The sequence below is a fragment of the Dendrobates tinctorius genome, unplaced genomic scaffold, assembly GCF_039654945.1.
Source record: "Dendrobates tinctorius isolate UK_male_01 unplaced genomic scaffold, ASM3965494v1 ptg000028l, whole genome shotgun sequence".
NCBI classification, from domain to species: Eukaryota; Metazoa; Chordata; class Amphibia; order Anura; family Dendrobatidae; genus Dendrobates; species Dendrobates tinctorius.
In genome coordinates this window covers 58,721,606-58,737,304 of record NW_027361696.1, presented here as the reverse complement: position 1 = coordinate 58,737,304, position 15,699 = coordinate 58,721,606, and the positions used below count along the sequence as shown (strand labels likewise).

General features: G+C 41.2%; 1 long non-coding RNA gene across 2 annotated transcripts in view; it reads right to left on the bottom strand.

The window, feature by feature from the left end:
* Window positions 1-255: 255 nt before the first annotated feature.
* LOC141085437 (uncharacterized) overlaps window positions 256-15,699 on the bottom strand; it is a 76,774-nt gene continuing 61,330 nt past the window's right edge. For both annotated transcript variants that reach the window (XR_012231309.1, XR_012231308.1), the window contains exons 2-5: window positions 13,359-13,508; window positions 1,888-1,946; window positions 1,693-1,724; window positions 256-393 (exon numbers count right to left, since the gene is read on the bottom strand). This is a non-coding gene — a long non-coding RNA (uncharacterized lncRNA). The remainder of the gene's footprint in view (window positions 394-1,692; window positions 1,725-1,887; window positions 1,947-13,358; window positions 13,509-15,699) is intronic.

Here is a 15,699-nt window from a genome sequence, read left to right as displayed (position 1 = left end):
TAATCTTAATAAAAAATAAAGTAACATAATACACCAATTATATATCAAATACAAATTACAAAAATAAAAAAAAAAACAAAGGAAAATAATTTTTACATTTATATACCATGTCCCATGAAAAAATTAATCTATTTATAAAATTGGAGGTGAATCAGATATATAGTGGATCAGTAAATAGATTCATTATTAATAATTAAAAATGTATAAATTTATATATTAGATTTATACATATATATTTTTTTAATATATTTTTGCTAGAATTTCTTTTAAAATGTTTCTTTGCATATCATTTCTCGATCAATTTAGCAGCTCCCAATCGATCCAGATCCATTGGTTCCGTATATCATTCCATATACAGGGACTCATCAATGTGAATTAACATACAAGGGAAGTCTAAAAAGAATAAAGACAACATGAGAAAAGGGAAAACAAAATAGCTAATCTCACATGATGCGATTAATCTCATAGTATCCAAAATGCCTCTTTACGGACGAGGATTTTTTTTCATTATTACCACCTCTTCTCGAGATTGTGACTTGATCTATTATTTGGAATTTTAATTGTAAATAGTAATAGTATGGGTTTTTTTAATCCTTAAAATGGGATGGAAGTGGTAACATAGTATCTCCACAACTAATTGTCAATTTATGTTTATGAGTACTCCAACTGGTTGGGTTATTTCGCCAATATTTACCATATTTTTCAGATTATAAGACACATTTTTTTCCCAAAATTTTTTTTGGGGAAAATGGGGGTCCATCTTAAAATCCTAATTGTAGCTGCAGTTGGGCTTACCGGCTGCGGTGAAGTGGGGTCCCAGAGTTGCTGCTGCCAGAAGCTTCTGGAGGTGGTGGAGGCAGGAGTCGGGCCATGGATGCGGGCCCCAGGCTGGCGCAACGAGGTGTTCAGTGGAGCAGGGGCTCCGCTTACATTTTGTGAAAGCCTGGAGCCCCGCACCTTACATAATTTCAGCCACCAGCTGTCTGCTCTGCCTATGTCTGGTACCCCATGCACGTTGTTTTTTTAGGGATCCTGACATTTTTATTATCTAACAAAAGCAAAGCAGACAGCTAGAGGGTAATATTAATAGACTGGGATGGTCCATGGATTTTGGACCCTTCCCAGCATAATAAGGCTAGCTCACAGCTGTCTGCTTTTCATTGGCTGGTTATTAAAAATAACAGGGAGTCTTTTTTTTAATTATTTATTTATTTTACACTGTCCCTCATTTGAGTAGCAGCATCCCTGTCCCTACACTAGTCAAAGCACAATGGCGGTGCAACCTATGATACAGCATTTATACAGGCCAGGTCACGTGTTGCACTGGCCAATCATAGACATGCCAATACTTGACATGGCTGTGATGGTTCCGGAAGTGCCCACCGCCTAAATGCTCTGCTGCATCTTTACAACAAAGTATTTGGCACCTAACCCGAAGAGTAAGATGGACTTCTGTGAAAATTGCATGTTGGGAGTTTGATACCAGACACTAGGTGCCCTGTACGCACACCAACCTTTACAGTTCGGGTTCACTCATCCCTTCAAATTGGTTAACTTTTATATTTTTTTGTCAACTGGCAAACCATGTTCAAAGGTGGACATGCCCTTTAAGTAATGAAATTAGAAAATCTATGGCAAATGAGTGGCTAATAATGTGAAAGTCATTTTATTAGGATGAAAAAAAGAACTCACCATCTCTGAATGTCCACGTTTTCAACATTGAACTAAAAGAAAGCAAAAAAAAAAAAATGTATATACTGTATATTATTCCCTCATGTTTATTAAAGTGTCTTCGAGATTCAATCCACTGCTCTTTTTCAGTTGATCAATGTATATATATATAGCTTTTTGCATAGCAACATTCCTTCCTCCTTGTATACTACTCACCACTGTGGAGTACCCATGCTCATGTGATACAGCTGAGCCTTGCCTTTTATACAATGATCCTAAAGAGAGAAGAAAACATTCTTAAACATCCAATTTTCAATATTATCTGACTTTCTGTGCATATTTGCACTTTTTCCCACAGTATTAAAGGGGTTCTGCCAGCAAGCTAAACGTATATATACAGTGGGTAAGGAAAGTAGTCAGACCCCTTTAAATTTTCCACTCTTTCATTGCAGCCATTTGGTAAATTCAAAAAAGTTCATTTTTTTCTCATTAAGGTACACTCTGCATCCCATCTTGACTGAAAAAACAGAAATGTTGAAATTTTTGCAAATTTATTAAAAAAGAAAAACTGAAATATCACAAGATCATAAGTATTCAGACCCCTTTCTCAGTATTGAGTAGAAGCACCCTTTTGAGCTAACACTGCCATAAGTCTTCTTGGGAATGATGCAACAAGTTTTTCACACCTGGATTTGGGAATCCTCTGCCATTCATATTTCAGATCCTCTCCAGTTCCATCAGGTTGGATGGTGGACAGCCATTTTCAGGTCTCTCCAGAGATGCTCAATTGGGTTAAGGTCAGGGCTCTAGCTGGGCCAGTCAAGAATGGTCACAGAGTTGTTCTGAAGCCACTTCTTTGTTATTTTAGATGTGTGCTTAGGTCATTGTCTTGTTAGAAGGTGAACCTTCAGCCAAGTCTGAGGTCCAGAGCACTCTGGAAGAGGTTTTTATCCAGGATATCTCTGTACTTGGCCACATTCATGTTTCCTTCAATTGCAACCAGTCGTCCTGTTGTGGCGCCCCTGAGGCTCAGTCGCCACAGAGGTACTGCACCTACTCCTGAGGTGTGGTACCCCACCATCCAGGTAAGGTGGAGACACCTGACCACACTCCAACACCTGCACCCCACACCACAAAGTAGTGTAGCAAAGCACCTTCGGCGGCTCCCTGCTTGGAGTATAGCAAAGAACCCATTGGTGGCTCCCTGCTTGAAACATGAAACGTGCTGGGAGGTGGGTGGAGTTAGTTTACATTACAAAGAGCAGGAAGAGTTTAGGATTAGAGGTCAGTTGGTTAGGGAGTTGGAGAGAAGGCGATCCCCGGAGAGAGGGATAGATGGATGGAAGTGATGCAGCAGATCCCAGTGACCTGGGTCTGCTGGCACAGGAAAGGAAGAGAGAGAGCAACATAGACTGAAAGCCTGACTCTCCATAGAAAGAAAGATTAGTAGGGAACGTGAGGAGTAAAAGAGAACAGAGGACGTGGGTTAGAAGAGAATCCTTCCTAGAAGTTCTAAGCGCAAGGCCGGGGCCCGGTCCCCGAGGTTGTATGGATACTAATGGTCCTGCCGCAGACACCGGAGGAATAGAAGTAGTGACCGCTTTATTCCCACATAAGACTTGGGGGCACAACAGCAACTGGATAGCGAGCTGGAACTTAGTAGCATGGAGTCCCCGAAGCAGGCTACAGCTGTCTGCCGTACAAGTAAAGTTCATAAGAACATCGGACAGGAGGAACTCCAGTGTAACTCAGTACTAGGAGTACTTCATTTAAAGGCGCTATAAGAGGAGACGTTCAGAAAGGCACATGTTGGCTGAGTGTTGGAAAGGAGTGCTTCACCTGGCCAGGAGGTTGACTGAGTCCCTGACCCGGAGGACACGGCATGGAGTCAGGCACCTGTTTGTGCAACAGACTGTGAGTAAAGCTTTGGAACTACATGCCCTGGTGTCCTCCACTCATTCCTGCGCCAACCCGCCCCGCACTGCTACATCCCTTGTGCCAGACACTACACCATCTACGTGTCACTTCACCTACTCTGCCCTGGGACTACTGCCCTGCCTGTGGAGGGCTATAACATCATTGCTGCACCACACTATCAGTCACAGAGGATCTGTCTGAAGCGTCGGCTTACACCTCCATTGTCGAACACCACAGGTGGCGTCACGAATCACTTATAAACTTTCTTCACAATAAGCACACTGTAACAACCCCTTTTACAATGGGTGCCCAGGGCCACGGGCCGGGTTCCAGCTGCTGTGACATCTCCCATTGAAGCTCATCGGGCCCGGTACCGAGTACCCCACAGCCCTGGGAGGGCGACCCACTAACCCTTCAGCTGAAAAACACCCCCATAGCATGATGCTTCTACCACCATATTTCACTGTTGGGATTGTATTGGACAGTTGATGAGCAGTGCCTGGATTTCTCCACACATACCGCTAAGAATTAGCACCAAAAAGTTCTATCTTTGTCTCATCAGAGAATCTTATTTCTAATAGTCTTGGAGTCCTACATTTGTTTTTTAACAAACTCTATGCAGGCTTTCATATGTCTTTCACTGAGGAGAGGCTTCCATTGGGCTATTTTGCCATAAAGGCTCATCTGGTAGAGGGCTGCAGTGATAGTTGACTTTGTGGAACTTTCTCCCATCTCCCTACGGCATCTCTGGAGCTCACCTACAGTGATCTTGGGGTTCTTCTTTACCTCTCTCACCAAGGATCTTCTCCCACGATTGCTCAGTTTGGCTGGACGGTCAGGTATAGGAAGACTTCTGGTGGTCCCAAACTTCTTACATTTAAGGATTATGGAGGCAACTGTGCTCTTAGGAACCTTGAGTATTGCATAAATTCTTTTGTAACCTTGGCCAGATCTGTACATTGCTACGATTCTGTCTCTGAGCTACTTGGCCAGTACCTTTGATCTCATAATTCTCATTTGGTCTGACATGCACTCTGAGCTGTGAGGTCTTACATAGACAGGTTTGTGCCTTTACAAATCAAGTCCTATCAGTTTAATTAAACACAGCTGGACTCCAATGAAGGAGTGGAACCATCTCAAGGAGGATCACAAGGAAATGGACAGCATAGGACTTAAATATGAGTGTCTGAGCAAAAGGTCTGAATACTTTTGACCATGTGATATTTCAGTTTTTCTTTTTTAATAAATTTGCAAAAAATTCTACATTTCTGTTTTTTTCAGTCAAGATGGGGAGCAGTGTGCACACTAATGAGAAAAAAATAAGCTTTTTTGAATTTACCAAATGGTTGCAATGAAACAAAGAGTGAAAAATTTAAAGGGGTCTGAATACTTTCCGTACCCACTGTATGTGCATGTAGCTCTTTCAAAGACAAGATCAACACCACCTTTAAATAGCCAGTCTGTTCCTCTCTTACTGATAAAATCAGTGTTTATCCCCTTTACTCCCAAGGGTGGTTTGCATGTTAACTCCCGGGCCAATTTTTACAATTCTGACCACTGTCCCTTTATGAGGTAATAACTCTGGAACGCTTCCATGGATCCCAGTGATTCTGACAATGTTTTCTCATGACTAGTGTTGAGCATTTCGATACCGCAAGTATCGGGTATCGGCCGATACTTGCTGTATCGGAATTCCGATACCGACTTCCGATATTTTTTCAATATCGGAATTCGGCATCGGAATCGGAATTCAAAGTTGATTGACAGACTGACATCATCATGATGCGCGGTGTGTGCGCATCATGATGCGCCGTCATTTCGGGCCTTCCGGGGGTCTCTGCCGGCCTGCCGGGGGGCTGTGCCGGCCTGCCGGGGGGCTGTGTGGACTGCCCGGGGTCTGTACCGGCCTGCCGGGGGGCTGTGCCGGCCTGCCGGTGGTCTGTGCACCCTGTGGGGGTCTGTACCGGCCTGCCGGGGGGCTGTGCCGGCCTGCCGGGGGGCTGTGCACCCTGTGGGGGTCTGTACCGGCCTGCCGGGGGGCTGTGCCGGCCTGCCGGGGGGCTGTGCTGATGTCCGGGGGTCTGTGCAAGCATCGTCCGATGGGACTACAAGTCCCATCGGGCGATGCCTGCTACCATGACAGTGATTGACACATTAGCCAATGATGGGACAGTAGTAGTCCCATCATCCGGCTAATGTGTTAAATGTTAAAAAAAAAAAAAAAAAAATACTAAATACATACTACATGCTACATACATACTACATATATACTACATACATACTACATACATGCTACATACATACTACATGCATGCTACATACATACTACATGCTACATACATACTACATGCATGCTACATACATACTACATGCTACATACATACTACATATATACTACATACATACTACATACATGCTACATACATACTACATGCATGCTACATACATACTACATGCTACATACATACTACATGCATGCTACATACATACTACATGCTACATACATACTACATATATACTACATACATACTACATACATGCTACATACATACTACATACATACTACATGCTACATACATACTACATATATACTACATACATACTGCATACATGCTACATGCTACATACATACTACATATATACTACATACATACTACATACATGCTACATACATACTACATACATACTACATACATACTACATGCTACATACATAATACATGCATGCTACATACATACTACATGCTACATACATACTACATATATACTACATACATACTACATATATACTACATACATACTACATACATGCTACATACATACTACATACATACTACATGCTACATACATACTACATATATACTACATACATACTACATGCATGCTACATACATACTACATGCTACATACATACTACATGCATGCTACATACATACTACATGCTACATACATACTACATGCTACATACATACTACATATATACTACATATATACTACATACATACTACATATATACTACATACATACTACATACATGCTACATACATACTACATACATACTACATGCTACATATATACTACATACATGCTACATACATACTACATGCATGCTACATACATACTACATGCTACATACATATTACATGCATGCTACATACATACTACATGCTACATACATACTACATATATACTACATACATACTACATATATACTACATATATACTACATACATACTACATACATGCTACATACATACTACATATATACTAACTGCATGCTACATACATACTGCATGCTACATACATACTACATACATACTACATGCTACATACATACCACATATATACTACATACATACTACATACAATACATTCATACAATACATACATAGACATACAGTACATATAACATAGAGTAACATACTTACAAATACTTGTCACATTGTTCCCCGAAGCCATTGTCGTCTACGGAATAAATATTAACATAACAAACCACAAAAATACTCACCCACGATCCGAAGCAGTCCACGAGTGTGTCCCACGACGATCTTGGGTAGAGAACTGCAGCATCAGATGATGCTGCCGTTCTCTACTGGCTGCAGGAATCCAATGACGGAAGGTAGGTATCCTTCCGCACTGTATTCCTCCGCCACTTAAAAAAAAAAAAGTCCCTAGTCTCACTTTATGCCATTGCTGCGTGGGAAATTCCCACACAGCAATGGCATAAAGTGAGACTAGGGACTTTTTTTTTTTTTAAGTGGCGGAGGAATACAGTGCGGAAGGATACCTACCTTCCGTCATTGGATTCCTGCAGCCCGTAGAGAACGGCAGCAACAGCTGATGCTGCAGTTCTCTACCCAAGATCGTCGTGGGACACACTCGTGGACTGCTTCGGATCGTGGGTGAGTATTTTTGTGGTTTGTTATGTTAATATTTATTCCGTAGACGACAATGGCTTCGGGGAACAATGTGACAAGTATTGGTAAGTATGTTACTCTATGTTATATGTACTGTATGTCTATGTATGTATTGTATGAATGTATTGTATGTAGTATGTATGTAGTATATATGTGGTATGTATGTAGCATGTAGTATGTATGTAGTATGTATGTAGCATGCATGTAGCATGCAGTATGTATGTAGCATGCAGTTAGTATATATGTAGTATGTATGTAGCATGTATGTAGCATGTAGTATGTATGTAGCATGCATGTAGTATATATGTAGTATGTATGTAGCATGTAGTATGTAGCATGCATGTAGTATGTATGTAGCATGCATGTAGTATGTATGTAGTATGTATGTAGCATGTAGTATGTATGTAGCATGCATGTAGTATGTATGTAGCATTCATGTAGTATGTATATGGTATGTATGTAGCATGTAGTATGTATGTAGCATGCATGTAGTATATATGTGTTATGTATGTGGTATGTATGTAGCATGCATGTAGCATGCATGTAGTATGTATGTAGTATGTATGTAGTATATATGTAGTATGTATGTAGCATGCAGTATGTATGTAGCATGCATGTAGTATATATGTAGTATGTATGTTGCATGTAGTATTTATGTAGTATGAATGTAGCATGTATGTAGTATGAATGTAGCATGTATGTAGTATGCATGTTGTATGTATGTAGCATGCATGTAGTATGTATGTAGTATATATGTGGTATGTATGTAGCATGCAGTATGTATGTAGCATGCATGTAGTATACATGTAGTATGTATGTTGCATGTAGTATTTATGTAGTATGAATGTAGCATGTATGTAGTATGTAGTATGCATGTTGTATGTATGTAGCATGTAATTTTTTTTTTTATTTTTTTTTTACATTTAACACATTAGCCGGATGATGGGACTACTACTGTCCCATCATTGGCTAATGTGTCAATCACTGTCATGGTAGCAGGCATCGCCCGATGGGACTTGTAGTCCCATCGGACGATGCCTGCACAGACCCCCGGACATCAGCACAGCCCCCCGGCAGGCCGGCACAGCCCCCCGGCAGGCCGGCACAGCCCCCCGGAGCCTGCACAGCCCCCCGGCAGGCCGGCACAGCCCCCCGGAGCCTGCACAGACCACCGGCAGGCCGGCACAGACCACCGGAGCCTGCACAGACCCCCTGGCAGGCCGGCACAGCCCCCCGAAAGGCCCGTACAGACCCCAGAGAGGCTGTACAAGGGCAGGAAAGGGTTTTTCTTATTCCGATACCGGAAGTCCCATAGACTTGAATGGGACTTCCGGTATCGGAATCGGCGATACCGATACTTTTTTTAAAGATCGGCCGATACCATCCGATACGATACTTTGAAGTATCGGACGGTATCGCTCAACTCTACTCATGACATATTGTACTTCATGATAGTGGTAAAATTAAATTCATATAACTTGCATTTATTTGTGAAAAAAATGGAAATTCGGCAAAAATTTTGAAAAGTTCGCAAATTTAAAACTTTGAATTTTTATGCTCTTAAATCACAGAGATATGGCACACAAAAAACTTAATAAATAACATTTCCCACATGTTTGCTTTACATCAGCACAATTTGGGAACTAATTTTTTTTTGTTAGGAAATTATAACGGTTAAAAGTTGACCAGTGATTTCTCATTTTTACAACACGGTTTTATTTTTACGGCCCACATCACATTTGAAGTCACTTTGAGGGGTCTATATGATAGAAAATACCCAAAAGTGACACCATTCTAAAAACTGCACCCCTCAAGGTGCTCAAAACCACATTGAAGAAGTTTATTAACCCTTCAGGTGCTTCACAGGAATTTTTTGAATGTTTAAAGAAAAATGAACATTTAACTTTTTTTCTCAAAAAAAATTACTTCAGGTTCAATTTTTTTATTTTACCAAGGGTATCAGGAGAAATTGGACTGGAAAAGTTATTGTGCAATTTGTCCTGAGTACGCCGATACCTGATATGTGGGGGGAACCACTGTATGGGCGCATGGAAGAGCTCGGAAGGGAAGGAGCGCCGTTTGACTTTTTCACTGCAAAATTGGCTGGAATTCAGATTGGACGCCATGCCACATTTGGAGAGCCCCTGATGTGCCTAAACAGTGGAAGCCCCCCACAAGTGACCCCATTTTGGAAACTAGACCCCCCCAAGGAACTTATCTAGATATGTGGTGAGCACTTTGAACCCCCAAGGGCTTCACAGAAGTTTATAACGTACAGCCGTACAATTAAAAAAATCATATTTTTTCCACAAAAATGATCTTTTCACCCCCAATTTTTATTTTCTCAAGAGTAACAGGACCCCAAAAGTTATTGTGCAATTTGTCCTGAGTACGCTGACACCCCATATATGGGGGTAAACCACTATTTGGGCACATGGCAGAGCTCGGAAGGGAAGCAGCGCCATTTAACTTTTTTGGCTAGAATTGAGATCGGACGCCATGTCGCGTTTGGAAAGCCCCTGATGTGCCAAAACAGTGGAAACCCCCCAATTCTAACTCCAACCCTAACCCTAACCCTAGCCCTAGCCCTAACCCTAGATCTGACCCTAGCCCTAACCCTAGCCCTAATGGGAAAAAGGAAATAAATGATTTTTTTTTTATTTTATTATTTTTCCCTGACTAAGGGGGTGATAAAGGGGGGTTTGATTTACTATATATGGCGGTTTTTATTTTTGGCAGCTGTCATACGCTAAAAGACGCTTTTTATTGTAAAAATAGTTTATGCATCACCACATTTTGAGAGCTATAATTTTTCCATATTTTGACCCACCGAGTCATGTGAGGTTTTATTTTTTGCAGGACGAGTTGATGTTTTTATTTGTACCATTTTCGAGCATGTGAGATTTTTTGATCGCTTTTTATTCTGATTTTTGGGAAGCAGAATGAACAAAAACAAGCGTTTCATGAATTTCTTTTGAGGGGTGCGTTTACACCGTTCCGCGTTCGGTAAAATTGATAAGGCAGTTTGTTCTCCGGGTCAGTATGGTTACAGTGATACCTCATTTATTTCATTTTTTAATGTTTTGGCAGTTTTATGCAATGAAAACAATTTTATATAAAAAAATAATTATTTTTGCATCGCTTTATTCTGCGAGCTGTAACTTTTTAATTTTTTCGCTGATGATGCTGTGTGGTGGCTCGTTTTTTGCAGGACAAGATGTCATTTTCAGCGGTACCATGGATACTTATATGCGTCTTTTTGATCGCGCATGATTGCACTTTTTGTTCGGCGGTATGATAATAAATCATTATTTTTTGCTTCGATTTTTATTTTTTAAGGGGTTCGCTAAAGGAGTTAACTAATGGGACAGTTTTATAGGGTGGGTCATAACGGACGCGGCGATAACAAATATGTGTACATTTATTGTTTTTTTGTTTTTTTATTTTCAGATAATGAATTTATTAGGGAATATATATTTTTTTAAATTATTTTTACACTTTTTTTAACTTTATTATAATGTCCCATGGGGGACATCACTGTCCTGTGACAGATCGCTGATCTGTCACATCACAGATCGCTGTGACAGATCAGCGATCTGTCACAGGCACTGATGCAGGCTTCCTCATGCCTGCGCTCTGCGGGCAGTGAGGAAGCCAGCTCCCTGCAGGCCCCCGAAGGTCCCCGTCGCTATATTGGATTCGGGGACCTGCAGGGAAGCTGACCCCCGCAGCGGTGCTGCACATCGCGCTGCTGTGGGGGTCGCAGGGAAGCACGGAGGGTGTGCCAGGGGTTAACGTGTCGGGGGCGGTTCGTGACTGCCCCTGACACATTGTGCTGGGTGTCAGCTGTGATAATCAGCTGACACCCGGCCACGATCAGCTGCGCTCCCAGCGTGAGCGCAGCTGATCGCGCTAGACGTAATATTCCATCCATGGGAATTAGGTCCCAGGTCATATGGACGGAATATTACGTCCATTGAAGGAAAGGGGTTAAACTGATATGCAAATAAAGCTGTAGAGCTATGGTAGATGTCACTCCAGCTCTATTCTGCAACCAGCATTGCATTCTACTATTTGGAAGACAGCCTCTGTACTTAGTGATTTCAGGCAAAGTGGCTGTCTGTCATGTATTAAAAGGCGGCGATGGGAAGGGAATAGAGCTGGAGTGACAAATGATTCAAATCTATCATAGCTTTTCAGCCTCATCACCATATCAATTCAAAAGCTGATTTTTCAGTAGTGGAAAAATGGACTGACCATGTAAAGATATTGCTGTGGGCTTGTCTTTGAAAGAGCTACAAGTGCATATAAATAGTTTAGGGTATGAAATCCTGCTGACAGATTCTCTTTAAGTTATTCAATGACCTATGACCCATCAACAACAATATAATAAGATAAGCTTCACTACAACTCTCCAGGGGCCTTTCACACAGCACTTTCAGAGTTGAACAGTTTTTAGTTTTTGATCACATATATGCTTTAAAGGGGTAGTACGAAACTAAAATGTATTTTAATCCTAAATGCTTCTATGTTTTATGGCATCGCCTAATCTCTTTTCTAATATGCTTTGATTAAAAATTCCCTACTGTTCACTTACTGCAGCATCTAAATGATTTTTTATATACTTCTTTAATGGCGCTTTAAGAATCCCAGTGCATGCTGGGATACTCAAATGAAGCATTATCATTGGGCAGAAGATGCGATCACTGCTGCAGTCTCTGCCCCCTCCTTGAAACAAAGCTTCAACAGTGACATCCATTTTAGGGGATGGGCTAGTCCCCGATCTACTGAGCATATGTCAATTGCGACATGTGCTCAGTAGATTCTTGTCACTGTGCAATACACACAGTGACAGTGCGCTCTCTCGTCGGCTCTGATCTCAAGTAATGAGTGCACTGTCAGTGTAAGAAGAATACTCGGCGTGCAGTGTCGGCAGAGACCAACGCCATCCCCCCGCAATTGACAAGAGTAATGAAAGAATGGTAAGGACTTTTTCATTAAAGTGTATTAGAAAAGAGATTAAATTATTATATTAATTAGACATTTAGGTTTAAAGTAAATCTTAGTTTCGGACCACCCCTGTAAAAAATGAAATATTAACTATTATAAACAATAAAACATTTTTTTTAAAGTTTTAAAAAAGCACAGAAATTCAAATCACCCCTCTTTCATCCCATTGAAAATAAAAAAATATAAAAAAACACATCTTTGGTATTGCTGCTTTTAGAAATGTCTGATCTATCAAAATATAAAGTAAATTAATCAAATCCTTATACGGCATAACGAGAAGAAAAATCAAAACCCCGGAATTACCTTATGTTTTTTTACCTGCCTATAACATTGCAATAAAATGCAATAATAGAAGGTCAAATCATCGTATCTACCCCAAAGGGTATCAGTAAAAACATCCTCTAAGTGCACAAAAATTAAGCTATCGCCCAGCCCCAGCTACCAAATAAAGGAAATACTCGAATAATGGCGAAAAAAGCAAAAAAATGTGTAAATAAAAAAAGCAAAAAAAATATTATGGAATTGCACTTTTGTTTTTTAGCAGTTTCACTGCACTTGATTTTTTTCCCCATTTTCCAGTGCATCACATGACAAAATGAATGTTGTCATTCAAAAGTATAACTCGTCTAGCAGAAAAACAAGCCCTTATACGGGTGTATTGATGGAAAAATAAAAAAGTTATGGCTCTTGGAAGAAGAGTTGAAAAACACAATGAAAAAAAAAAAGAAAATTGGGGTTTGAAGGCGTTATGAAAATGGCTTAGACTAATGCACCTTTTCAGTAGCTAAACTAAAGCAACAGTCTAATAGGTTGAAAATGGAGTAAACCATACTGGGCCGATTACCTTCCATCTCTTTCCTCTCTCTCTCCGGTAGGATACACCGTTGATGCAGCAAGAAAATGATTCCAAGTATCAGTACAATAACCACGATTGATCCAAAAAAGATTCCCACTATAATAGCACCAAAGTGATCACAGGAGCACATCATGGTTTCTGGGATTGAAAATAGAACATAGGAACATGGTTACAAATAAAAGCAAAATGTAAAAGGACTCTATCAGCTCGGAAGTTTCCATTTGGAAATTTTCATGTAGTGATAGCTGTCAATTTTTGGCCAAAGTCATCCACTGGGCAGGAGTACACAAAAAGAGTAGGGATTTTAATACCTAAACTACAAGATAGGCTCAGTCAGATGGCCGTATAAATCGGACTGTGATTGGGCCGCAATGCTCGGACTGGCTACTGCTCTCCAGACCCTAGCATCGTAGCTCGGACTCGCCAAGGCTCCACCGACCCAAGCATAATAGCTCAGACAGGCCACGGCTCTGCCCACCCTAGCATCACAGCTTGGACTGGCCACGGCTCTCCCCACCCTAGCATGACAGCTCGGACAGGCCAAGGCTCTCTCGACCCGATCATGATAGTTCGGACTGGCCAAGGCTCTCCTGTCACAGTTCAATTCTTGGATCTGTGTCAGATTCGGGATTCCGTCATGTAAACCTTTTTTTCCTTTTAGGCCTGGGAGCTTAATATGGGTTTTAGCCCCAGGTGGCCACAGGCGTTATTACATGTCTAAAGCAAAACGGAAGAAAAAAACCAGTGCATAGACGTCCAGAGATAAATAGAAAAATCACATATCTTTATTAGGAGACACAGGTTAAAAATAGGCTTAGTGGCATGACAAGAGTGACATAAAAGGTAGCAGAATGATAGGTGTACAGTGTCCATATAAAATGGTACTCAAGTCTATATTACATAGCATCTGGTAGTGAAACAGGTATAATACAAAAATGAATAGGTTAAATAGTCCTAGCAAACATGTAGAGGTGCAATGTAGAGCCGGCCAGTCAATAAAGAGTTAAGGGTATAATCCCCGACCGACCAGCTAACCAGAGCACAAACAGATAATCAGGACTTGGAATAATAAACTACATACCAGGAAATGGTACACTGGACACCCCGTGCTTCAAGAGCCCCGATGTACGTTTCGGAAGCAAATCTTCCTTCCTCAGGGGGAAGCTGATCTGGTGCTGCACTCTGCTGCCTGGTGACTGCAGCAGAGAAACATAAGTGTTTTGGTGTTTTCCCCTTTTTCCTTCGTGTGTATTAGTGCAGCGGTGGGACCAGTGTCTGCACTATCCAGTTCCCTAGCAAGGGATAGGTGCAGGGATAGTGAGGGATTCAGGTATCCTGCTCGGCGACAGGTGAAGAGCCTGTATAGGGAACATTAGGAGTGTTCAGGGACACTGCCACAGGGGAGTGCAGGAGATCTCCACGTCCCCGTTCCCTTTTGCAGGGCCCACCATTGTAACTGTTTTCCCAGTGTTCCCCCTTTGTCTTGTTGTTAGTTACTGACCTGCGGGTCGTGTCACACAGGACAGGTACATGTGACATCTCCTGACCCAACACGACAGCTCGGATTGGGTAAACTGACGGCCACTCCGTGCATTGCGATTTGATCTTGGTTCAAATTATACGGTCGTCTGACTGTGCTCTTAATACTGAATATTTTCCCCAAAAAACTATGCATTAATCTGTTCGACTTCTCCAGCTCCATAACATGCTGCTGTCAAATTGCAATGCATTTCCAAACAGACAGGTTCCCTTTAAGTGAAATTAACAATGCTAAAAGAGATAAGTAACTTCGTAGGACGTTTTTCAGTGTCCATTTTCAAATGCACTGGGAAAACCTATACATTGGCCCCAGTTCAACTGATGAGGCTGAAAAATATTGCATGGAATACTTTTTTCTTTGCATGGGAGCCTATATAGTGCCATTCATTGGGGGCATCCTATACGTCTGACTGACACTGCAAAATATAATGTGGAAGCAATTTAAAGCCTCATGCATGCTCCTACTGAGATGTTCTACAAGACATTTGGTGGCACTTGAAGCCGCTATGTTTATAGGCTGTAGTCGCTCCGTATGCACCTGTATGGTGCAGCGACTTACAAAAGCAAACATTTAAGACCAAGTAAACTTTTTTTTTTTAATTATTGATCTGTCTTTGTAAAATTAAGGAAATCTTTATAATTTACGCGATTATCTTATTTTGCTTCTCTATTCTCTTATGGGCTGTTTTAGCTGCCTTGTTCATGCTCTTGGAGTTGCTGTTTTGAACTGCAACTTTATCAAATATCTGTACTACTGGGTAAGCTTATCTGTTCTTTATCCCCCACAGTT